We start from the raw sequence: 23,421 nt of genomic DNA on the forward strand, positions 1-23,421 counted from the left end.
TCTCTCATGATTTTCTTTTGTTTGTTTGTTTGTTTCGTTATCTTTATATAAAAATTGACTCTACACACTGAGCTCTAGTAATGAGTTCCAGGGCAGAACTCACTTTGGTGATTGTGATCAATTCTCCCAAAGCACGGTAGACCTTCCTAGAAGTGCAGACATCATTTTTATTTCCTTGCATTAATGACAGGGGAAGCTTTTTATAACATGCTTACATTACCATATTTAGAGAAACTGACATTTATTTTACTCCAGAAACACATTAAGCTATTTTTGCATTCCAGAAACATATTAAGCTGCTTCTGCATTGAAACAACTTCTTAAGCAATAGTGCAGCATATCCCAAAGTTACCCTATCTCACCTCTTAAATATCATTTACTATAGTTTTTGCCACTCCCTGAGTAGCAAATCTCATTTGTATGACTTTACAAAATACCCTTTATAAAATCTACTCTTTTTTTGTAAACAAGTAATGGCTAGAACTAATGATTCCCATGGGTGTTATTATTATTATTATACAAAAAAACAAAATCTTAACCCCGAAATGTTGAATGACTACAAGTCTATATTTATTTGTTTGATCACTTCATAAGTCCTCTGAACCTGATACCCCCTAATCAGCATCCATAGCATCCCAGGTGTGCAAGATGCATTCTTATTTAGCTTGATGAATTAAGGAAACATGCTGAGAGATTAATTTTACAGTGGGTCCAAATTATACTTTGCTGTTTATATGTTTATTTAAAAGAACTAAATTATTGAACCTGGAATAGAGACTAGGGAGATAAGAAAAACTTATACAGATATTGACAACTGAGTAAGCTGTTTGGGAATAGTCAGCAATGAACTTGACACCCACTAGTGGAGGTTATTAATGGAACTAACTGCATAGTGCTACATTATAGTCAGAACCATTCTCACTGCCATAGCTTTAGCTTAGTGTATATGCAGATGTATAGATGCCACATTTAAAATATCCATATATATGTTTCCTAGCTCTGCCCATCGAGAAGCTACAACTTTCCAGTACTAATGAGCATACTCAGTGCCTTCATGTTAGTTTTTAATACTGTTCAACAATAAAAGGCATGAAGAATCCTTGGAGAAATGGGTGAATATAGGACTAAGGACAGATATAATCAAAATAAGCTTGAAGTATCATCTAGGGCTAGAAAGTAAAGAAATAATGAATAAGGAGATGGGGATTATCAAAGGGACCTTTGAATCAGCATGAATTCTTCACCAAAGGCCAGGGCTAAAACTATTTGAGCAGCAAAATAGTGGAACAGTGTTTGCAACCCAAAATATAGAGTGCATGCCTATGAGCCAGCAATTCTGCAAATAACTGAACAGATAAATGGGAGAAGAAGCTGTTCTGTAAAAAATAAACACATTGCTTTCTCCAAAAAGTAATACTTAACTGGCCACCTCCTCCACATGACCTCTACTTGCTGACTTGCTTTTAAGTGTGGGGACAGGTCTAGATTTCTAGAAGTAAACTTCACAAGCAGGGTTAACACTATCATTTACGAAGCATGTTGGCAATATGTCCTCCCTATACAAAGAGGAGGGCATTTTTCTCCTGTTCAACTTCTAAGATCTCATCAGCTCCACACCGACTGTGAGAAGAAAACATCTGAGCAAAACCAAACTGAGGAATTTCTACAAGCTCTAAAAGCAGCACTCTTTGAAATGACGGATGTCACCATAAACAAGAAAAATGCCTTGTGGGGCATCAACAGGGATGCTGAAGGACACATAGCTGAGAACACGGAAAGAGCCATGAAAACAAATAGAGTGTTCCCTTCATCTGATGGAATCCTGCAAGGGGAAGTGCAGGAAGGGAAGAGATTTAATGTTTAAAAGTGAGCAGTTCAATTGATTATAATGTGATTTTTGGTCCCATACCATGGTAAGTGTACTATTGCTGAGATAGAGAAACTGGTATATTACTATCTTTGAAAGTTTTCTGTACACTTAACAATATTCAAATAGGAAAAGTTGGGTGGACTGGAGAAAAGGCTAAGTGTTTAAGATCAATGGCTTTATTTGTAGAGGTCATTAATTTCAATCACAGTCCCCCAAGTGTCTCAAATATCTATACCTCTTGTTTAAAGGGATCCAGTACCTCCAAAGACATTAGATATACATCTGGTACATATATGTTTATGTATATGTCTCCATATATATATATATATATATATATATATATAGGCAAACTCATACACATAAAATGGAAGAATTATTTTTTTAACAAAGAAAGTTGGGGCTAAAAAGATAGCTTTGGAGTTCAAATGCTTTCCAAGAGAACCTAAGTATAGTTTCCAACACTCAAAATGGACAGCATTCAATCACTTGTAATACTGGCTCCACATGATCCACTGACCTTTTCTGACCTCTGAAGATACCCATACATATATAAATACAAAAATACTTTTAGAAGTTTACAAATATGTATAGATACACATATATAAATATAAAAAATATTTTAGAAGATTCTTTACATTTGAAACATAAGAGAAAGTTTCAGTGCATCTTCTAAAATAAGGAAATGTAAATTTCAGTGTTTTCCTTTGGGATGACCAATATAGTCATTTTACATATGCAAACATAAAGAAAATATGCTTTAAAAATTCTTGAGGAAGGCCTAATCACAGTGAAATAAGCCAATACTGACCTCCTTCCACCCAAGGAGGAGAAACTAAACACCCTAGTCAGGTACACTGGCTTTGTAATAAGTATGAGTAACTTCTAGTGGCTCAAACATTCTTACTTTAGAAAGAGCAAATTTGGACAACATGTGTTTTAGGTATGATAAAGATCAGAAGTCAGGGTGGAGAAGACCTCCACAAAGCTAGTGAGAATGTGGAACAAGAGAAATGCTCCTCCATTGATGGTGGTAGTAGAGTCAAACTCATACAACCACTTTGGAAATCAATCTGGCAGTTTCTCAGAAAAATGAAATAGTTCTACCTCAAGACTCAGCTATATCACTCCTAGGCATATACCCAAAAGATGTTCCATCATACCACAAAGACAGTCACTCAACTATGTTTATAGCAGCTTTATTAATAAAAGCCAGAAACTGGAAACAAAGTAAATATCCATCAACTAAAGTATGGATAAAGATAATATAGTACATTTACACAATGGAATATTACTAAGCTATTAAAAACAGTGACATCAGAAATTTGCAGGCAAATGGATCATCCTGAGTGAGGTAATCCAGACCCAGAAAGAGAAACATGTTATGTAGTCACTTATAAATGGATATTAGCCATAAAGTATAGAGTTGTGACCATGCTACAATCCACAGACCCAAAGAAGCTAAGTAACAAGTAGGGAGGAAGGGAGGATGTGTGAGTCTCACTGAGAAGGGGAAATAGACACCTGGGGTGAATGGAATGAGGAAACTGAGTAGAAGAGGGGGTGGGGAGGAGAACAGAAGGGATGAATTGTGGGGGGGATGGCAGGAAAGAGAACTGGAAGAAAGAACTAGAATCAATCAGGAAGGGGTCTCTAGGATAAGCTAGAAATCTAGAACAATACAAATGCCCAGGAATCTATAAGGTTGAACATAGCTAAAAAGTCTCCTATCATTAGGGATGTGGAACATGAAACCATTACCTACTGTAACCAGGCAAGACTTCTAATGGAGGAATGGGGACACCAGCCCCCACACAAAACCTTTGATATACAATTTTTATGCCTATAGGAGGTGCAGGAATACAGAAGTAGCAGAAATTAAAAGAATGGCCAACCACTGACTGGCCCAACCTGAGTCCCATGAAAGAGGGCCCACTCTGACACTGCTAATGATGCTCTGCTGTACTTGCAGACAGAAGCCTAGCATGACACTCATCTGTGCAGTACTCTATAGCTTACAAAACCAAATCCAGAGACCCACAAGCAAACATTAGGCAGAGCCCAGGGAATCTTGTGAAAGAGGAGGAGGAAAGATTAAAGATTAAAAGAGGCCCAGGGATCAAGAACACCACAAGAAAACCTACAAATCAATTAATCTGGACCCATAGGAGTTCACAGTGACTGAACCACCAACCAGAAAGCATGTATGAGAGGGATCTAGTCTCTCTACATATTTCTAGCAGATGTACAGCTTGGTCTCCATGTGGGACCTCAAATAGAAGCAAGGACTGTCTCTGACTCTTTTGCCTGTCCTTGGACCTCTTTCTCCTCACTGGACTTCCTTGTCTAACCTCAGTAGGAAAAGATGAGCCCAGTCACATTATAACTTGATGTACCAAGGTGAGTTGATATTTGTGGGAGGTCTCCCCACTTGGAGGAAAAGGGGAGGGTGGTATAGAGGATTGTGAGGTGAGGGGGAGAGACTGGAATGAGAGGAGTAGAGGAGGGAGGGAAATCTGGGATTAGAATATAATATGGATGAATGGATGGATGAATGGATGGATGGATGGATGGATGGATGGATGAATGAATGGATGGACAGACAAGAAAAACCTAAAGAATAAAGAGAAAGAAGTATCAGGTTATAAAACTCCTCCCCTAGAAGAATTATTTTTTAATCTCTTTTGCTAAATGGCTCAGTAGGACATACCTAGTGTGTGTGTGTGTGTGTGTGTGCGCGCGCGTGTATGTGTGTGTTAGTGTGTGTATCTATACATATATATGTATGTACATACACATTGTATGCTTGGGTCCTTGTATGGGGAAAAACACAAAGAATTTTTTTTCTTAGTTCAGTTTGAAAAGCTTTGATTTTCATGACATTTTAAAATATTAGCAACAAATGAACAATATTTTAAAACCTGTTTGAGCCAAATCAAATGCATCTTTAGTGTGACTAGATCAATGGCCTTTTATCTGCAACTTCTGGCCTAATTACATCATTGTCATTCTGAATATTCAGAAGATAAAATGTGTTTTTTAGTGTTCTGAGAGAATCAAACATAGAGAAGGTTCTATGAAGGTTGACTTAACATACATAGTCATTTCAGAAAGAAAATTATCTCAGGACAGAAGCAAGACAAAATCCTTACTTTAGTAACTGGTAGATTTGGGGACTAAAGATTTAGGTCAGTAACATGCTGGCCTCACAGTCACTGGGACCTACATTTGACCACTATCACTTATATAAAATTTCTGGCACAGTGACATATATCTGTAATCTCAGAATTAGGGAGGCAGAGGCAGAAGGATCACTGGAGTTCAATGGCTAGTGTCAATTAGACAACAAAAAGAAATGAAAGGGATTCATATTGGAAAGAAAGAAGTCATAATATCACTATTTGCAGATGATATGGTAGTATACTTAATTGACCCCAAAAATTCCACCAGAGAACTTCTACAGCTGATAAACAACTTTAGCAAAGTGGATGGATATAAAATTAACTCAAATAAATCAGTAGTCTTCCTCTACTAAAATAAACAGTTTGAGAAAGAAATCAGAGAATCAACACCCTTCACAATAGTCACAAAGAATATAAAATACCTTGGTGTGACCTGTATGAAAAGAACTTAAAATCACTGAAGAAGGAAATTGAAGAAGACCTCAGAAGGTAGAAAGATCTCCCATGCTCATGGACTGGGAGGATCAACATAGTAAAAATGGCCATCTTGCCTAAATCAATCTACAGAATCAATGCAATCCCCATCAAAACTCCAACCCAATTCTTCATAGAGTTGGAAAAAGCAATGTGCAAATTCATCTGGAATGATAAAAAAAAAAAAAAAAAAAAAAAAAAAAAAAAAAAAAAAAACCCAGGATAAAAAAACTATTCTCAACAATAAAAGTACTTCTAGGGGAATCACCATCCCTGACTTCAAGCTGTATTACAGAAGAAATCAAAACAACCCTAAGATTCTACCTCACACCAGTCAGAATGGGTAAGATCAAAAACTCAGGTGACAGCAGATGCTGGTGGGGATGTGGAGAAAGAGGAACACTCCTCCATTGTTGGTGAGGTTGTAAGCTGGTACAACCACTCTGGAAATCAGTCTGGAGGTTCCTCAGAAAAATGGACCCAGCTATACCACTCCTGGATATATACCCAAAAGTAGCTCCAACATATAACAAGGACACATGTTCTACTATGTGCATAGCAGCTTTATTTATAATAGCCAGAAGCTGGAAAAAAACCCAGATATCCTTCAACAGAGAAATGGATACAGAAATTGTGGTACACAAGGAAGTACTACTCAGCTATTAGAAACAATGACTTCATGAAATTCCTAGACAAATGGATATAACTTAAAGCTGTCATCCTGATTGAGGTAACCAAGTCACAAAAGAACACTCATGGTATGTACTCACTGATCAGCAGTAACTAGCCCAAAAAGCTTGGAATACCCAAGAAACAATTCACAAAACTTATGAAGCTCAAAGAGAAGGAAGGCCAGAAGGTGGATCCCTCAGTCCTTCTTAGAAGGGAGAGCAAAACATTCAGGGGATCCATCCCATGTGCAGCCACCAAACGAACCTATTGCTGATGCCAAGTAGTGCTTACTGGTAGGAATCTGATATGGATGCCTCCTCAGAGGTTCTTCCAGAGCCACACTGATACAGAGGAGGATGCTTGCAACTAACTATTGAACTGAACATAAAGGACAATAAAAAATACAAATAATCCCAATAAAGGACACAAAGAAAGGACTGAAGGAGCTGAAAGGGTTTGCAACCCCATGGGAAGTACAAAATTATCAACTAACCAAACCCACCACAACCCCCAGGGACTAAAACACCAACCAATGAGTTCACATGGAGAGACCCATGATTTCAGGTCTATATGCAGCAGAGGATAGCATTCTCAGGCATCAGTGAGAGGAGAAGACTTTGGTCCAGGGAAGGCTTGTTTTCCCAGTGTAGGCGAATTCCAAGGAGCTGAGTTGGGAGAGGGAGGTTGGGAGAGGGAGCACCTTCATTGAGGCAATGGGAGGGAGATGGGGGATGGGATTGGTGGAAAGAAGATAACATTTGAAATGTAAATATAGAGAATATCCAATTTTTTATAAAAGGAAAGAAAAAGAAAAAGAGAGAAACTCTGACTCAAATGATGTAGATTGTGTACCTGGGAATGACACTGGAGATTGCCCTCTGTCTTCCACATGCATGCACACATGAGTATACCCACATACCCACAAACATGTACCTGTGTGCAAGTTTTTAAATGTTAGATGAGCAATTACAGCTTTTAGGAAATTCTTTGAAGTCTTTCACTCACAGCTTGGAAGAATAATCAGGTAAACCTTTAGCCTAACTGGGGTTCTACAGGTAGGAGAATGATGACAGACTGAAAGCCAATCAACACATTTACAGGACAAGGCAAAGAAGATTCAGGAAACCCTGGCAGAAACTTTAAGATGCAATCATCTCAGGGATGGATGACACCCAGTCATCATTTCAGAGAGTTTGCCTAACCTCCCACCACCCCACACTGCCTCCTCAAGAAAGCCTCCAGCTTCCCTCCAATGCCAAACCATGGGGAAAGTCCAACCAGGTACAAGGCACCTAGTGAGCAAATTGATAGAAAATTTACAAGAGTACAAGAGCTGACTAAGGTCTCATCTGCCTTCTCACAATCCACTAATTGCTAAGTCTTGACAACAATGATGAACTTAATCCTTTCTCCAAAAACAGTATTTCTTACTATGAGTTCTAAACAGTTACTAGGGTTACCACTGGGTTTTAATGTTATAACCAGAGCTTGGAATTAGCACAGACTGAATTGCTTATCCTTTAATAAACATTGCATATGGAAATTAATTCAGAGGATTCCCAACCACACAGACGAGGCTCTAAATGTGTTTATCTCATAGTGAGCTGGCGTTGGTTCCAGCGCAGCGCTGTTCTGCCTCATAGAGAGCAGAGCAAATTTTATCACCTTCCCCTCAGGGTTCACCCATCCTTGCTTGCAAACACAGGCTTGCAGGGCACAGTGAAGTGATTGGTAGCAATGGTGAACGCTTTATCATGAAAGCAGAAACCATGCAAGATCTTCTCTCTTGGGGGCAGAAGAAAGGGTCTTCTGTGACTTAAACTTCTTTCTCCATACATGTATAGGTTATTTGAAAGATTATAAATAGAAAATTTGTTATTATTTAGTAGGCCCTAGATTATCAGTTGGAAACATAATGAATTTAAAGTAAACATATTGTATGAAGAGTTTGGTAGTTGTGTTTTTTTCTAGTTGTTTTGTTTGTTTGTTTGTTTGTTTGTTTGTTTGTTTAAAGACAGAGTTTTGCTATGCAGTTGAAGCTACCCTTGGTCTAGCAATTTTCCAAACTTAGCCTCCCCAGGGCTGGTTCTATAAGCACATATCAACACAAACAGGTCAAAATGCATTGTTTTTTTGTTCTTTTAAAAAGAAAAACTGATCAAGACTGTTTCCAGTGGTGTATGCCTTCCCCTAGTCCTATAACTTATGTAATGAGTTTGTTCTGTTATGAACCAATAGTCACCCTTTTCTCAAAGACTGGGTCATTTTCCTGAGTCCCATTCTTGGCAATTTGCCCCTGGCAGTGCAAGTTCAAATAAATATTGTGAAATTTCTCCACAAGTTCCTTCTTGTGTTGATTTTGATTGGGTCACTGTTGGAGGAACAGTTTTGATTTTATCAAAGCCAGATTCTTCTCTGTGACAGTAAGGTTATCCTTACCACCCAACTGGATGTATGTCTAAGCCTCAGTGCTTTGGGGCTCAGTAGTTAAGAGCACCTGCTCTTTCTGCAGAGGACACAGGTTCAATTGCCAGCACCCACATGGCAGCTCACAACCATCGACAACTCCAGTCCCAGGGGATCTGATGTCCTCTTTTAGCCTTCCCGGGCACCAGGCATGTACACCATGCATACAGGTAAATACCTGAACACACTTGCCATACCTAATCTTTCTCAGCCAGTTTCCTCTTCAATCGAATGTCATGTGCATTGTCACTGGGTGGTAGGGGTACGGTGCTATGCACTTTATCTGTGCCGAGCTGGGTAACAGAGGTGCTGAGATCAACTACTACCAAACATTTACAAAGAATCGCGCCTTGCACTGATTATATCTACAGCATCTTAGGAGTTAAAAAACCTGGCTGTAAATCAATAATCATACAGTGACTCACAGTTAATAGAGTGGACTGGCAGCTGAAAGCGGAGCCTTGTTGGAAAGCTGGCATTTCTTCACTGAAGAGAGATGGATGGGGTGAGCCAGGTAAGGACTGGCTATAGAAGATTCACCACAAATCCCACGGGCACAGGGGTGATAGAGGAGACACAGACCCTCTTGTACTTCTCCATTGTCATTATTTATGAAAACTCACTACTTTGTGTTTTAAATATTTCAAACAGGGAAGAGAGTGCACATTATGCTGTTGTTGGTAAGTATATGTTCTCATTGGGAAATACTGTCTAGGATTGGAAGAATGTACTGGAAATTGAGAATTTTAATTAAAATTCATTTTAAATTAAATTTGAATTCTTTCTCATTTGTTCATTTTTATAAAACTGGCATTTCTTACATTAACCTTGAAAACAGTAATTTACTTATATAAAATGACATACATGTGAAAGACTAAATCTTTTGGGTTTCGACTTCATTTTAGAAAACCTGACCTAAGGTTGAACTCAAGTTAACTAACAGGCCAGTACCTAGCACTAGTTTTCAGGTGACCACCCCCAATAAGACCTGAATCTAGCACCAGTTTTCAGGCTATTCCCCAACAAATCTGCAGCCCCAGGTTATAAACCCACCCCTGACACTTCACTTCCTAACAGCCACCAATCAGGAAATAAAGCAGAAATTAATGGTTTGCCTCCCAACACCAGCCAATTATGTTAAAGGCCATAATGCCCCCCATCAGATGTGTACCGGACTATATACCCACTTCTTACCTCTACAAATGCTTGTCTGAAACTGGCTTAGGGCCCCTCCCGTTCTGTAGTGGTGTGGCCCAAGCACCAGCCTGAATAAAGAGACTTTAATGTGATTGCATCAGAATCGGCTCCTCTGTGGTCTTTTTGGGGGGCTCACAAACGTTTCCTGGCACAACACACGTATTGAAATGGCACACTGAAACCTCCTGCATATTTACAATTAGTATGTCGGTTAAAATTATTTAATGTAGCCAGCACTCAGAAGTCGGAGGAAGGCTGATCATCTACATAGTGAATTAGAGACCAGCCATGGTTACAATAGTAAGATTACATTACATTTAAGTGTTAAGTTTAATTTAAAAAATATGCATATCAATATGATTGACAAATCTTCTCAAAAAAATTATTATTTCCCAGAGGTGTTAAAAAGATGCTTTCTGTGTGCTGAAGTACCCTCCACACTAAACAAGTTATGATATCAACCTAGGCTGTCCACAGACTTAGGAGCAGGAGAACCTGGTGTATAACCTCAGTGGCATATGACTCGTCCATAGAAGAATGAAATCCTGTTATCTGCAGCAACCAGGGTGGAACTGGAACACATTACGAGCAGCGAAATAAGTCAGGCGCGAGAAAAACAAACACTGCACGTTTTCACTCCTCTACAGAAGCTGAAATGTTGACCTTCCAGAGATGGGAAGAATCGGGGTTATCAGGGGCTGGGATGGGTTTGTGAAATGGGCAGGGGAGACAGTATTGTTAGTGAGTGTAGGGGAGAGGCAATTCCATAGGACGGTAGGGCAACCGGGAAAGCTAATTGTTACAAAGTAGGCTTCTTGTTGACCTATCCTGCTAGGGCAGTGGCTCTCAACCTTCCTAATGCTGCCCTTTAATACTGCCCCGGTGACCCCAACCATAAAACTATTCTTGTTGCTACTTTATAACATGGACAAGGAGCTAAGTATAGGGTAACAAAGAAAGCCTGCAGCTGCGCATACAGGAAGCTGGGATAGTTAACTCTGCCATGGTAAATCTGCAAACGGGTCATATAATGTGAGACCAAAGGAGCTTCCTATAATTAACCACAGTTGAGACACTTGTAAAGTTGGAGGGTAGGGACACACTCAAGATGGTGAACAATGCATGAACGGCGCGTGCTCACCTCCCTGTTTGGAACATGAAGTATATGGGTCGTTCATTGGCTCAGCCCATGACAATACAGGGAATTAACCAATTTCTGTAGGAATTACCTCAGCCTTTGTCCAGTTTCTGACATTGCCCTATAAAATCCCTTGAGAAAAGAAATTTAATGACTTTTTCCTCTCTTATAACCCACTTTCAGCTGTGAAGAGTTCTTTTGCTTTTCCTCAAAACTTTCAAAATTCTTGAAATAATTCTTACTAAAGTCAGCTTTTGCTCTGCATAGCTCAACAAGACTTCACATCTTTAATCTTTATTAGCAGGAGACAATAAACTGCAGTCACGTGTAGGGGAATGCCAAAGAAATGGTGTGGAGAGGGTTATTAGGAACGAGTGCACCTTCCTGAAGACAAATGTAGGGGGATGGGGAGTGGGAGCAGGGTGGGGGAAGGGGATAACATTTCAAATGTAAATACAGAGAGTATCTAATGAAATTAAAAAAAAATCAACACACTCAAAAAATAAATAGCGAATTCTGGCAAAAAAAAGAATTGCAAATTACTGCCTGCCAATAAGAAGAGGCTAAGGAAACCACCCTGCTTGCTTATACTTTGCTTAGTTATAAAATGTACATGGGTTTTAGAGAATAATTTGATTTCTTTACCTGTACTGTATAATGTTATTTCTTGTAAAGGTATTAGAAAACATGCTGTTTTTTCTCATAATTATTTACTAGAAGAAATGTAAAACGTAACCACATTGTAATTTTATAGTGCTTGATAGGTTTTGCTGCAATATGTAGCCAATGGAAGAAAAAAACAAAGTGCAGAGGGTTGGAACATTGTTCCTTCCATCCATCAACTGTGTGTATGTATGTATACGTGTAAAGCTTGTCTGGGTGTGTGTGTTGAAGCTTGTTCGATCCATCAATTTTATGTATGCATGTATTTATGTATGTATGTTTATATGTATGTATGTATGCATATATGTTTGTATGTATGTATGTATGTAAGTATGTATATATGTATGTGTGAAATGCTTGGGCCCTGATTGCTAGAGCTTTGCTCTAACCATTCCATGTGTGAGTGTGTTTATGTCTCTTTGTAGGTCTATATGTATGTATATTTACATAAATGTATATAACTGTGTATATGAAGTTATTGGACTCTGCCTTTTGTTTCATCCTCTCTCTCTCTCTCTCTCTCTCTCTCTCTCTCTCTCTGTGTGTGTGTGTGTGTGTGTGTGTGTGTGTGTGTGTGTGTGTGTGTAAAAGAGTACATAGTTTTTCCTCTAGCCACAGGGAGTGCCAGCCCCAGAAAATTAAGCTTTGTTCCCTCAGAGAAAAGTCTGCTGAGTAACTTTAGTAATTGCTGGCTGTCATTGGCAGCAGCCCCTGTAGATATCTGGGTCCACTCCCATCAGTAACTCTAAGCACTGACTCCCCAATGACTGCCTGCCTCAGTTTACCTACCACATGGATGCCAAAGTCAGCCATTGGCAGTAAAAAGTATGTACCTTAAATTTAAAAAAAATTAAGCTTAGCTTATAGACACACGAAGGGTAAATTTGAGAGTACATCACACTGGTGATCAGAGTAGCTGTAGGAAGTCTATTTGCTTAAGTTTAATTGCCTGAGGAACATCTTGATGGAATCAGCGTGGCAGTGATATGAGATGATAGCTTTTCACATTCTACTTGATAGAAATTTTGCAAACATCCTGCCCAAGATCAGAAACTTGCTATCTTCCATTTTTTATTAAATTATTTTACTTATTTACATTCCAAAAGTTGTCCCCCTTCCTGATCCTCCCTCCCCGAGTTCTCCAACTCAGCCCCCCTACTACCCAACCTCTGAGATGGTGCTCCCCAACTGCCTACCCACCCCTACCTCACCCCTACCAGCATCCCTCTTTCTTTGGCATCAAGTTTCCACTTGATTAAGCTCATCCTCTCCCACTGAGTCCATACAAGGCAGTCCTCTGCTACACACATGCCTGGAGCCATGAACCAGCCCATGTGTGCTCCATGATTTTTGGATTAGTCTCCGAGAGTTGACATTGTTGTTCTTCCTATGGGGTTGCAATTCCCTCCAGCTCCCTCAGTCCTTCTACTAATTCTTCCATATAGGCCCCTGACCTCAATCCAATGGTTGGCTGTCAATATCTGCATCTGTCTCAGTCAGTTTTGCTGGTAGAGCCTCTCTGAGGACAGTCATGCCAGCCTCCTGTCTATAAGTATAGCGTGGTATCAGCAATAGTGCCAGGATTTGGCGTGCATGCATTGGATGGATCCCAGGTTGGATTGGTCACTGGGTGGCCTTACTTTCAGTCTCTGCTCCACTCTTGTCCTTTAGGCAGGCACAATTCTGGGTTAAAAAAATTTGAAGATGGGTAGGTTGACCTTAACTCAGGGCCATCTCTATCTATTAGAGGTGGTCTCTTCTGTTTCCATCTCCCCATTGTTGGGCATTTCAGCTAATGTCATCCCCATTGAGTCCTGGTAGCCTCTCACATCCCAGGTCTCTGAGACATTTTAGAGGTTTCTTCTGCTGTCTACCTCCCACTGTTGCATATTTCAGGTCATTGTCCTGGCTCTCCGAGCATCCTTCCTATCTCTCTCCATACCTGATCCTGCCCCTCCTTTACCTCTCCCCCTCCCTTCTCTCATCCAGATTCCTCTCTCCCTCTGCCTCCTATGATTATTTTGTTCTTCTAAGTAGGTTTAATGTATCCACACTTGGGCCTTCCTGCTTGTTAAGCTTCCTGTGGTCTGTGAGTTGTATCATGGGTATTCTGAATCTTTAGGCCAATATCCATTTGTCATTGAGCACAGACCGTGCATGTCTTTTGGGGTCTGGAAGTCCCAGCTGGGGCAGTTATATGGGTGTCCCTGGTTATAACATATCTCCTTGGAGACAGGGAGGCTGTAGAATGTGGGGGAGGATCAGGCAGGCCAATCCCCCTGAGGCAGAGGTTCAGACAGGAAGGGAGATTGTAGTCTTCAATATCTTCCTTTTTTTTTTAATTTAAAATTTTAATTCAATTCAAAAGCTTACTTTTGCCATCGAATTCTCCAAGAATCCCAATTAAGAGATAAATATTAATTAGATAAGTGGATCACAGATATTTATGGTGTGGGGCAAGGGGAAGCAGCTACAACAAAAGGGGGGTGAAGGGTGTTTCTTTAAGAGAGGAATGGTGAGGAAGATAGACTCCTAGCTCTAAGAGGGAAACTGAAGGAAGTGGCTGGCTTCAGAATGTTAATACCATCACTGCAATTTAGTTTTAATATAAGTAATTAATCAACTTTTGTCACTTTCTGCAATACACTCCGAGCATTCTGTATGAGGCTCGCCCTTCACTGTGCTTCTTCAAGTTTAAAAGCCTTAGGCTTTCAGAACTTGCCTTGTGACACTGGCGAGGCCCTTTTTTTAATAGACTAATTAACATGCCAAGAATTTCAAACCAGCAAGAGATACAACGGTATTATTTTCCAGCATCAGAGACGTTTTTCACGCCCTGCTTCAAAAACCTTGAACACATTGGTCTTCTCACCACCATCCAGCTGACTGTAATAACTAACCTCAAATTTATTTCAGAACACCCCTTCCTGCCCACCGAAGTACAGGTAAGGAAACAGTGTCTCATTATGCAAATTTTTCTTGTGCACTTTCTCCTTGTAGACCTTCGGTGGTATCACCAGGAAGGAATACACCCACACTCCTAGAGATTAAGTTACATAATCTAAGTCAAGGGCCACACTGGCCTGGATCAAATGCTGACACATTCGATCCAGGCACACGCAGACAGTCCCCTTGTGCTCCAAAGTCTCGGAGGATCTGGAACACTCAGTTCTATCATTGAGGTATAAGCACTACTAAACTGCTCCCCGGTCCTTGAAGGCTGAAACTGAAAGTGCACCAGGACAGACCTCGAATACCTGCCGACACTAACATAAAAAAAAGAGGTCTAGAAACAAGAGTATCTCCAGTTACCTGAAACTTGCTGCACAAGACAGCAGATGCTCACTGAAGGGCAGACGGTCTTAGTATGTTTTCATTGGCATTTGTATCATGTGTGGAGATTTACTGTTTGTCGGGGGGGAGGGGAAGGAGAAAAAGAAGAAAATAGAACAGAGTGAAGCTAATGGTTGACCAAGATAGAGTAAGGCAAGCATTTGAGGTATCCTTTTTTATCTTCATTCTCTTTGGTTTGTGCTTTCCTATGCAGATGCCATGGAAAATGGAAAGAGTTACAGATCTAAATGAATTTTGACCTACTATTTTGCCTAAGCCACAAAAATGAACCTCTCTCTACAGTTCCTACCACTGTGTGAGGTGCACATAAAACATGGCTGTGCCGGCGGTTTTATGCCAATTTGACACACCAACTAGAATTATCTGAAATCGGGGAACCTCAAGAAATGCCTCCATAAGAGCCGTCTATCAGGCATTTTCTTAATTAGTGACTGATGAGTGAGCCCAGTCCATATGGATGGTTCTATCCCTGGACTGGTGGTCCTGGGTTCTGTAAGAAAGCAGGCTGAGCAAGCCAGGGGAAGCAAGCCAGTAAGCAGCACCCCTCCCTGGCTTCTGCATCAGCTTCTGCCTCCAGGTTTCTGCCCTGTTTGAGTTCCTGTCCTGACTTCCTTCAATGATGAACAGCAATATGAATGGGTAAACCAAATAAACCCTTCCTCCCAAACTTGGTTTTTTGGTTGTGCTGTTTCATTGAAGCAATAGAAACCCTAACTAAGACCATGGCTCAAGGTGTCCTGGCCTGCATACATTTAATTTTCCTCAAAAGTCAAGCAAGGTAAATCAGAAGGGTAAGGATCATTTTCAGAGAGAATGAGAGAGATAAATTACTAGCCTGAAGATTCCTTTAGTCTAGCTTGACTTTTCATTACTGTCATCCCCAAAGTATCCAGGTTCTCCCAGGGTGCTTTGCTCTCTGCTCAGTGATCCATCCATAAACAACAAGCTCAGGGCATCCCCCTGCTGCAGGACTAGGGTTGTTGCTTCAAAGCCACTCGTTAAAATGGCCCTTTCAGTTTGCTTAGGTCAGTCTCCCAAAGACCACATCTGTCAAAGCTCCGGGAGACTGGACACAAATAAAGTCTAAAATCTTCTCTTTCCTCACCATCTTACGGTGAGAACACAAACCTTTCTCCTGGCAGAGGTGCTCCGGGCATGACAGCCTCTTCTGCACCTCACAGAAGACAAAACTTCAGTCAGGACCACTTTAGTGTGAAGATGGACCTTCTGCAGGAAAGAGGGTGGAAAGGGGGGTGAGAAAGAGGGCCAGGGAAGGGGGAGGGGTCAAGAAAAGGGGCGGGGAAAGGAGAGGACAGTGGAAAGGGGAGGAGAGGGGCAGGATGTCTGGAGAAGCCAGAAGGAAGGACCTGGAATCGGCGCCCCCTCTGTTAGCAATCAGGAGATTGCTAACAAACTGAGACTCTCACTTGGCCAATTAGAAAATATTTTATAATGCTCATTGGTGCATATGTAGCAGAAGCGCCATCCTGCGTGACATGTAGACATTTTTATTGGCAGTGGAAGGTATTTATAATCTTTGGCCCCGTGATTCTAGGTGTGACACTAAAGGTGTAATCTGCGGCTCACGAGAAGGAAGATTTGTATCCTCGCAGCTGATCGTGTCAAGGATGGAGTAATTATTAAGGAAAGCACCCTCACTTGACAAGCCAGTAGAGGAACAGGTTCGCATACATGGGGAAGGGCTTACAGCAAATCGGCATGTAGAAGTGCAATTACTTATTCATGGGAATTCATGAACCCTGAGAAAAGGGTAGACGCGAATCAACAGTGAGTGTCCAAGAAACGGGTAGGAGGAAAGCAGAAATGGAGAATGCACACAGCTCAGACTACAGGAGGAAGACACATGGTTGCAAATCCTGACTCTGCCGTGCTGGGAACTGGAGCGACCTCTTTATAGATTCCTCATCTGTGAAACAGAGAGAGTGTGCTTTCTTAGAACTTTAGAAAGGACTAAGCGAGGTGCTATCAACACAGCATACAACATGCTACTTGTGTGATAGATTTGGAAACGTTGTCTCTCTCACTGCCAATTTTTTACAATGGACAAATATTACTTTTATAATGGAAAAGTCACTTTGGCAAACGTAAGCAAACAAGAGGCTGTGATATGCAGTCAAGCATTACTTCACAGCAAGAAGTGTGCTCTGGGAAATGAGTTAAGTGATTTTGTTGATGTGCAAACGTCATAGGGTGTTCTCACACAAACTGAACGGGTTACAGAGGTGACTGTAACCCTGGGTGATGTAATTGCTTAGGACCACAGTCCTGTACTATCTGCTGTTGACAGATATGTCTTTAAGAACTGGAGGGCTAGTTCATTGGTTTAAGCACTTACTACTCTTGCAGAAGGCGCCGGTTCACATATCCCTGCTCTCCAGCAGTGGTTTAGATCCATCCCTCACTGCGGTTCAGGGAGAGCCATTGGCTCTGTGAGCACCAGGTCCATGCATGTACATAGGCAAAACAAGCATAGAGATAAAATAAAAATAAGCATATCTTATAAAAATCTTTTTTAAATGGCATTAAGGGCCATATGAGTGTACACTTAAGGAATCAAAAGAGAACTGAAGTCCACGATTTACTTCAAATGCATCAAGAAGTAGAACATATTAATGCTGGTGATATAGATTATTGTAAAAATTTTCCAACTTCCATATATGTATTAAAGTAACTAAAATAAAATGTTAGGAAAATTTAACATTATGAAATTAATTTAATTTATACAATACACTGTATTTCTTCTAATCGATCATGCATTAAACATAAAGAAATAGTAATAATCTTCCGGCTTTACAGCTCACTATTTCAACCTTCTCTAAATGTGTGTTTTGTCTCCTTCCACATTTTGTGCTCATTAATTTAAATCAAATCATTTTTGTAAGTTCTTGTTTATATTACTTAGCACTTGCAGAATATTTTATATTTATTTTCTTACTTTTAATCGTGTGTGCATGTGTGTGTGTGTGTGTGTGTGTGTGTGTGTGTGTGTATGAGAGAGACAAACAGGAGGAGGGGAATTGGGAGGAGGAGATGGAGGAAGAAAGATGTGAAATACAGATTAAGACAAAGAGAAAAGAGACCTACTTTTCAGGTCATGTACTTTAATCTACAGCAATACAGCAACTCTTGTAAAACTAGTACACAAATCCTTCATAGTTAAACAAAAGACCATAATTTAAAAAGAAACAGAGTAGAGTCTTAATTTGATCAAATTAGCAGAAACATTTTTTTTAATTTGTAAAATTCTGGATATTTCAAATGATGAAAATAGCTGTTTAAACGATGCCTATTTTCCCTTTGCACTGCCCTGCCATCCATTTGGTTTCTTTAAAAGTATTTCTATAAGAAATAATTGTATTGTCAGTAATCACGGAGGCCCTGGAGGTCTGAGAATGAGAGGAGTGTTTATGATAGTGAAAGAAACAATGCATGATGGGTAAGAGAGTGACTTTATTCTTTCTGTCATTGGCAAGATCTATCAGAGACATTCAACATCTAGCACCCAGCTCCCAAGCCCTGGCACCTGTATTTTTATATTTAGGAAATTGCTGTTTTTAGATAACTATATATCTACCTTTTGCTTATGAACATATCTGGCAAATGGTTTCTTTATAGATAATAGTAGTTGGAGAATATCACTTCTTCACATATTTGATCTTTGTAATTATTTACATTTTAAGACATTTTATTATAGGAACTAAAATATCCTGATTTTTTAAAATTCTTTCTTTATTTTTATATTACATTATGGTGGAGGAGTAGAAAAGAACAAAACCAACTCCTCTACTAAGGCTCTTTACCAAGGTCACTAACCTCATACAGAAGGAGGGGCCACCTCCCAAAGGCCTATTGCCTACATGTGGATTTTGGAAGAGAAATACTGAATCCAGCAGCAGGGCTGGACCACTGCTGGATCTCACAGTGAAATATTGGAGAAGAGCACTACTCTCTTCACTGCAGATCATCAGATCAAGTTCGGAGTTTCATAGGAATAACACCTTCAGTCTCACTGGGGAAAAAATCCTGGCTGCTGCTGAGTTCAGTTTAAACGATGCAACAACACCCAAGGGTTTCTTGCACTCTTGTCTTCTACACAAAAACCAAGCCCCGGCCCTCCTGTGCTTGGTACCTGCATCTTCAAGATGACTTGAGCGACTTCTAAGAAACCATCTTTTAACTCCCAAAGGAGAGAGGAAAGGGCAATGTCATTTGCTAGAGGAAAAGTGGGAGTTGGAGTGTCCAGTTGCTCATGAAATAAATGGTCCTTTCTTCCTCTTGATGAGCGTCCATTCTGTATGATCACCGGCATTCCTGGTTTCTAAGAATTCCCAACACTTGGGAGTAGAGTCACTGATTTTCTGAATGACAGCCTATGTGTTCTATATGCACACACTCCAAATGGATCTATCTGTGCTCTGAAAAAAATAGAGGGACATTGATGTACCTGCTTCCCACTGTTCTGTCTCACAGTCTGGATTCCCAGATGTTTCCTGTGTATCTTTGATAGAGGGGCCACCAGCAACTTCAGAGTGTTTGTTAGTGTCCTCGCGTTGTCCTGGCTTCTGAGGGGTATAATTGGGCAGAGGTATCATTACATTTACTTCCTATCTCAGCACTGAAAGATTCTTGTTTGTTTTTCCGAGTGAAGATAGAAATTGATTCTCCTCTAATTGGAAACAGCCTGTCATATTTATATTCCTTCATGTTCTCAGCATGAGTCCTCATTAAATGATGTTCTTCCATCTCTAAATGCCTGATACACACAACCTTCAAAAATCTGAAGTCGAAAACCACAAAGCAAATGCTGCTTCTTTTCCTCTGGTGGTCCCTTTGATGTTTCCATCAGTGGATACTAACTTCATTAGGCAGGGAAGAGAAACAAAGACCGGCAGGGAAGAGAAACAAAGACCGAATGTGGTGCCGGGTGTGTTGAAGGGGACTGTGGCTTGAGAAGCTCATATCTGCACATAAAGTGATGATTTCAAACCAATGTTGTCTTTTGAACACAAAAAGAAAAGTAGTGGAAATTAAAATGCTCAGGACTTTAGAGCATGTTACACCTACAAACAAAAGCTTAGACAATAACAGTGCATAGCTCTGTCAGCATTATAAATAGGTAGGCATTTCCTTTGATATTTACAATTGTCTTAGGATCTTGCATTGGCCGGTTATTCTAGTAGATTTCAGAGACTTCAGAAAACATGCTACATAAGGCAAGACACCAGCAAGCCATCCATCCTTATGTCCTGAACTATTCTTCAGACACCAGTGTGTGTAGGGAGCCCCTCGGGTCTTACATGTGTAGTAGATTCGTATTCAAGAGAGCAGAAAGGGACTGTAATAGTGGCAACCATCATATTGAAATGCTCTTTTAATCAACAGGAGCTAATGAGGGTCCGTGTCCTCTGTGAAAGGAGTTGTTTTCTGGTGAGCACTTTCAGCACCATCGTAATAAATAAAAACAGTTGAAGCTTTGGGGAACAAGGGGTAAATTCCAGAGATAATTTTATTTTCTACCCAGGATTTAAATAACTCAAAAGGAATAAACATATAAAAGAGGGTTTTTTAATTAATAAAAAGATAATTTATACAGAAACACTAAATAAACTATGAAGAGCCAACTCAGTACCATACAACAAACAGGCCTGCAGGCTCATGTTGTGACAATCTGGGTGACAGAGAAAGGAGGAGGAGGAGGAAGAGGTAGAGAACGTGAAAGTAAGATATACACGTGAGCTAAGAGACAAACATTATGAAACAAGAGAGGTGTCACAGGGACAATCCATTTTATTTGCTCTTCTGTGGTACTAGTTTTCATTCTCAAAGCTCTGTCCTGTAAACCTCCACACATTTGGCTGAGGTTCTCGCTGTTTCCAGGGCCAGGGTGTCTCTGCAATGGACATACTATAAGCTTTTCTAGATTGTTTACAGGGGAGTGGGTTCCCAGATGAAAACACCAATCTTCCAAATGTAAGAGCTGTGGTCTCAAAAGAGAAAGAATGTGTGTTCACATCAATCTCTAAGATAGGCTCTGAGCTAACAACTAACTTGGCCAAGCACAGAGGACTGTGTAAATCTCAAACACAGAGATCAGGGTTTGCAAAGAGGAGGAAACTGAAGAGATGGAGCAGGCAGATTATACAGAGCAGGGAAGGGCTAGGAGGTACTCAAACCCCTTCTTTCCTGAGCAGCTCTGACACAGCTTTTTGCAGTAGAAGGCTAGGGACACAACATGGCTGAGGCTTGAGGGTCTCTTTGCTTCAGAAACTCTTGGGGAAGGCTTAGTGTTAAGGCAATCTGCACTAAAGCAGAATGTAGCTCCTTTGAGTTGATAATGCCCCACAGTACCTTGCTCTCCACTGCAGAGCACATTGAAATTAATCTGTGATGTCCTGGGGTCCTTTCACGGGGACAGCAAAGATACCTGTGTACAAAAGGACCCTGGTGTGTAATGAGTTCTAGGGTTTTATTCGTTTGTGTTTGTTTGTTTGTTTGTTTGTTTGTTTTTATCCATGTCTTAGGAAAAAGAGAACCCAAGCATAGCTGTAAGTTGAAGGTCAGCCAAAGGGGTGAGAAAAATCACTGAAAGAGAAAATGGAAAGAGAGTGTGATGTTCATTATATTGGACAGTTACTGGATTACCATGTACTGTTTGAGTTCACCAAGAATCCAGCTCCAGAGACAGGATTGGCCCATTCATTTCAGACCCAAGCATGTTTATATAAAATGTCTTTCAAGGCCCCCTAACTCTGCAACAGAAAGAGTTGTGAACAACAAAATGGTCCAAGAGTAAGACCATTGTGCTCATGGGAACCGCCCAAAGGAGAACCATTACCAACAGAGGTTACTACTGTTTATCCCATTTTTTTTTTTAAAAAAAAAAAAAGAACCTCCAGTAGGAAAAAGAAGCTGAGTCCAGCCATGAGAAACTCAGTCATGGAGAATACTCAGAGGGGAACTTCAACTGACTTTCAAGCCTCCCTAGTCAGATTCTGCATGTCTATAACCCCCTGGTTTGATGATAAACAGATCTTGAGTTTGGTGCTATTAATTTTTATTGGAAGCCTTGCCCCACAGGATATTGTACTCTGCCAGGGTCTCTCTCCATTGCAAACTCCAGCTGGTTGCCTTAAAGACGCTTCCCCAGTTACTTCTGCTGGATATTTTGAGCACCTCCCCCCATTTGATGCTGTCTCACCATCTTTCTATTTCTCAATGTTTATTATTTTGCTTTATTCCTTCAAAACACCGTGTATGGCTCATTTTTGACTGTGCAAAATAAAGAGGCAAGGGCATGTGGAAAAAAGGAGACGATAACTTATAGCATGCAGAAATACCTCCAGACAAACAAAAGGAAACACCGCAAAAGACCAGCCAGGTATGTCTGCCTGTCCTGGGCTATGAACACACAGTGCTTTTTATCCATATACCTATGTAGAGATAGATAGCACTTGAAAGGCCACCATGTCAGAAGCATGAACCTTAGTAACTAAAGACCTTATTTGACTAGTATTGAGTGAACATAATCAGAAAAGATGGAGCTGATGGGTGGCTGATGGGATACAAATTACTGCTTCTAAATATTAGTCAGTGTGTATATGGGGCCCTACATGTACATCTGATGTATATTAGATATAGAGACACTGAAGAGAGGAGACAGTGTAATGCAGTGGGACTAGGGGCTGTATTAGGGCATGATATTTTACAGAACAGTGGGAGATTTATGGACTCTTGACATGTAGAGACAGAACAGAAGGATTCCAGGTGGCAGAAAGAGGTCAGTCATCAATTAGGAAAGGGGGAGATGTGGGTCAGCAAACAGAAAAAGGTCTAATTTGGCTGAAATCTGAGGTCCTCTTGAAACACCCAGCCTTTGCTACCTGAACCCTGTGTTTGTGCTGTGTAATGGGAAGGGTTTTATAAACACAGTATAAGATATATTCTGATCTATGTGATTGATGGCCAATTTCTAAACCCATTGCTTTGAGCCTCTCTGTCTACTTCCTGTTCTTTGATTCTAGTGTACTATACTAGATGAGCTCAGTCCTAATGATGCCGCTAGTGGAAAATGTTTGTCTCCCTGGCTATACTCAGAATCAACACACAGCCACCAATATTCATCCTTCCATCAGATGCTAAGAAAGCCTTCAGAACCTGCCTACCCCACCTGCTTGGATGGAAGCACCTCTAACATGGAAGGCGGTTTAGTGATATCCATCCTCAAGTGCTTCAAATATGCAACTTTGGCCCTAGTCCATCACTTTCTTGGCCTCACATCCAATCACTTAGAACAATATGTGATATACACTTGGTAACAAAAATATTTGTGTGTATATATGCATGTGAACATGTCCATGTGTGCAGATGTGTGTGAGAATGCATCGAGG

This window comes from Micromys minutus (assembly GCF_963924665.1).
Source record: "Micromys minutus genome assembly, chromosome: 21".
In the NCBI taxonomy this organism is placed as follows: domain Eukaryota; kingdom Metazoa; phylum Chordata; class Mammalia; order Rodentia; family Muridae; genus Micromys; species Micromys minutus.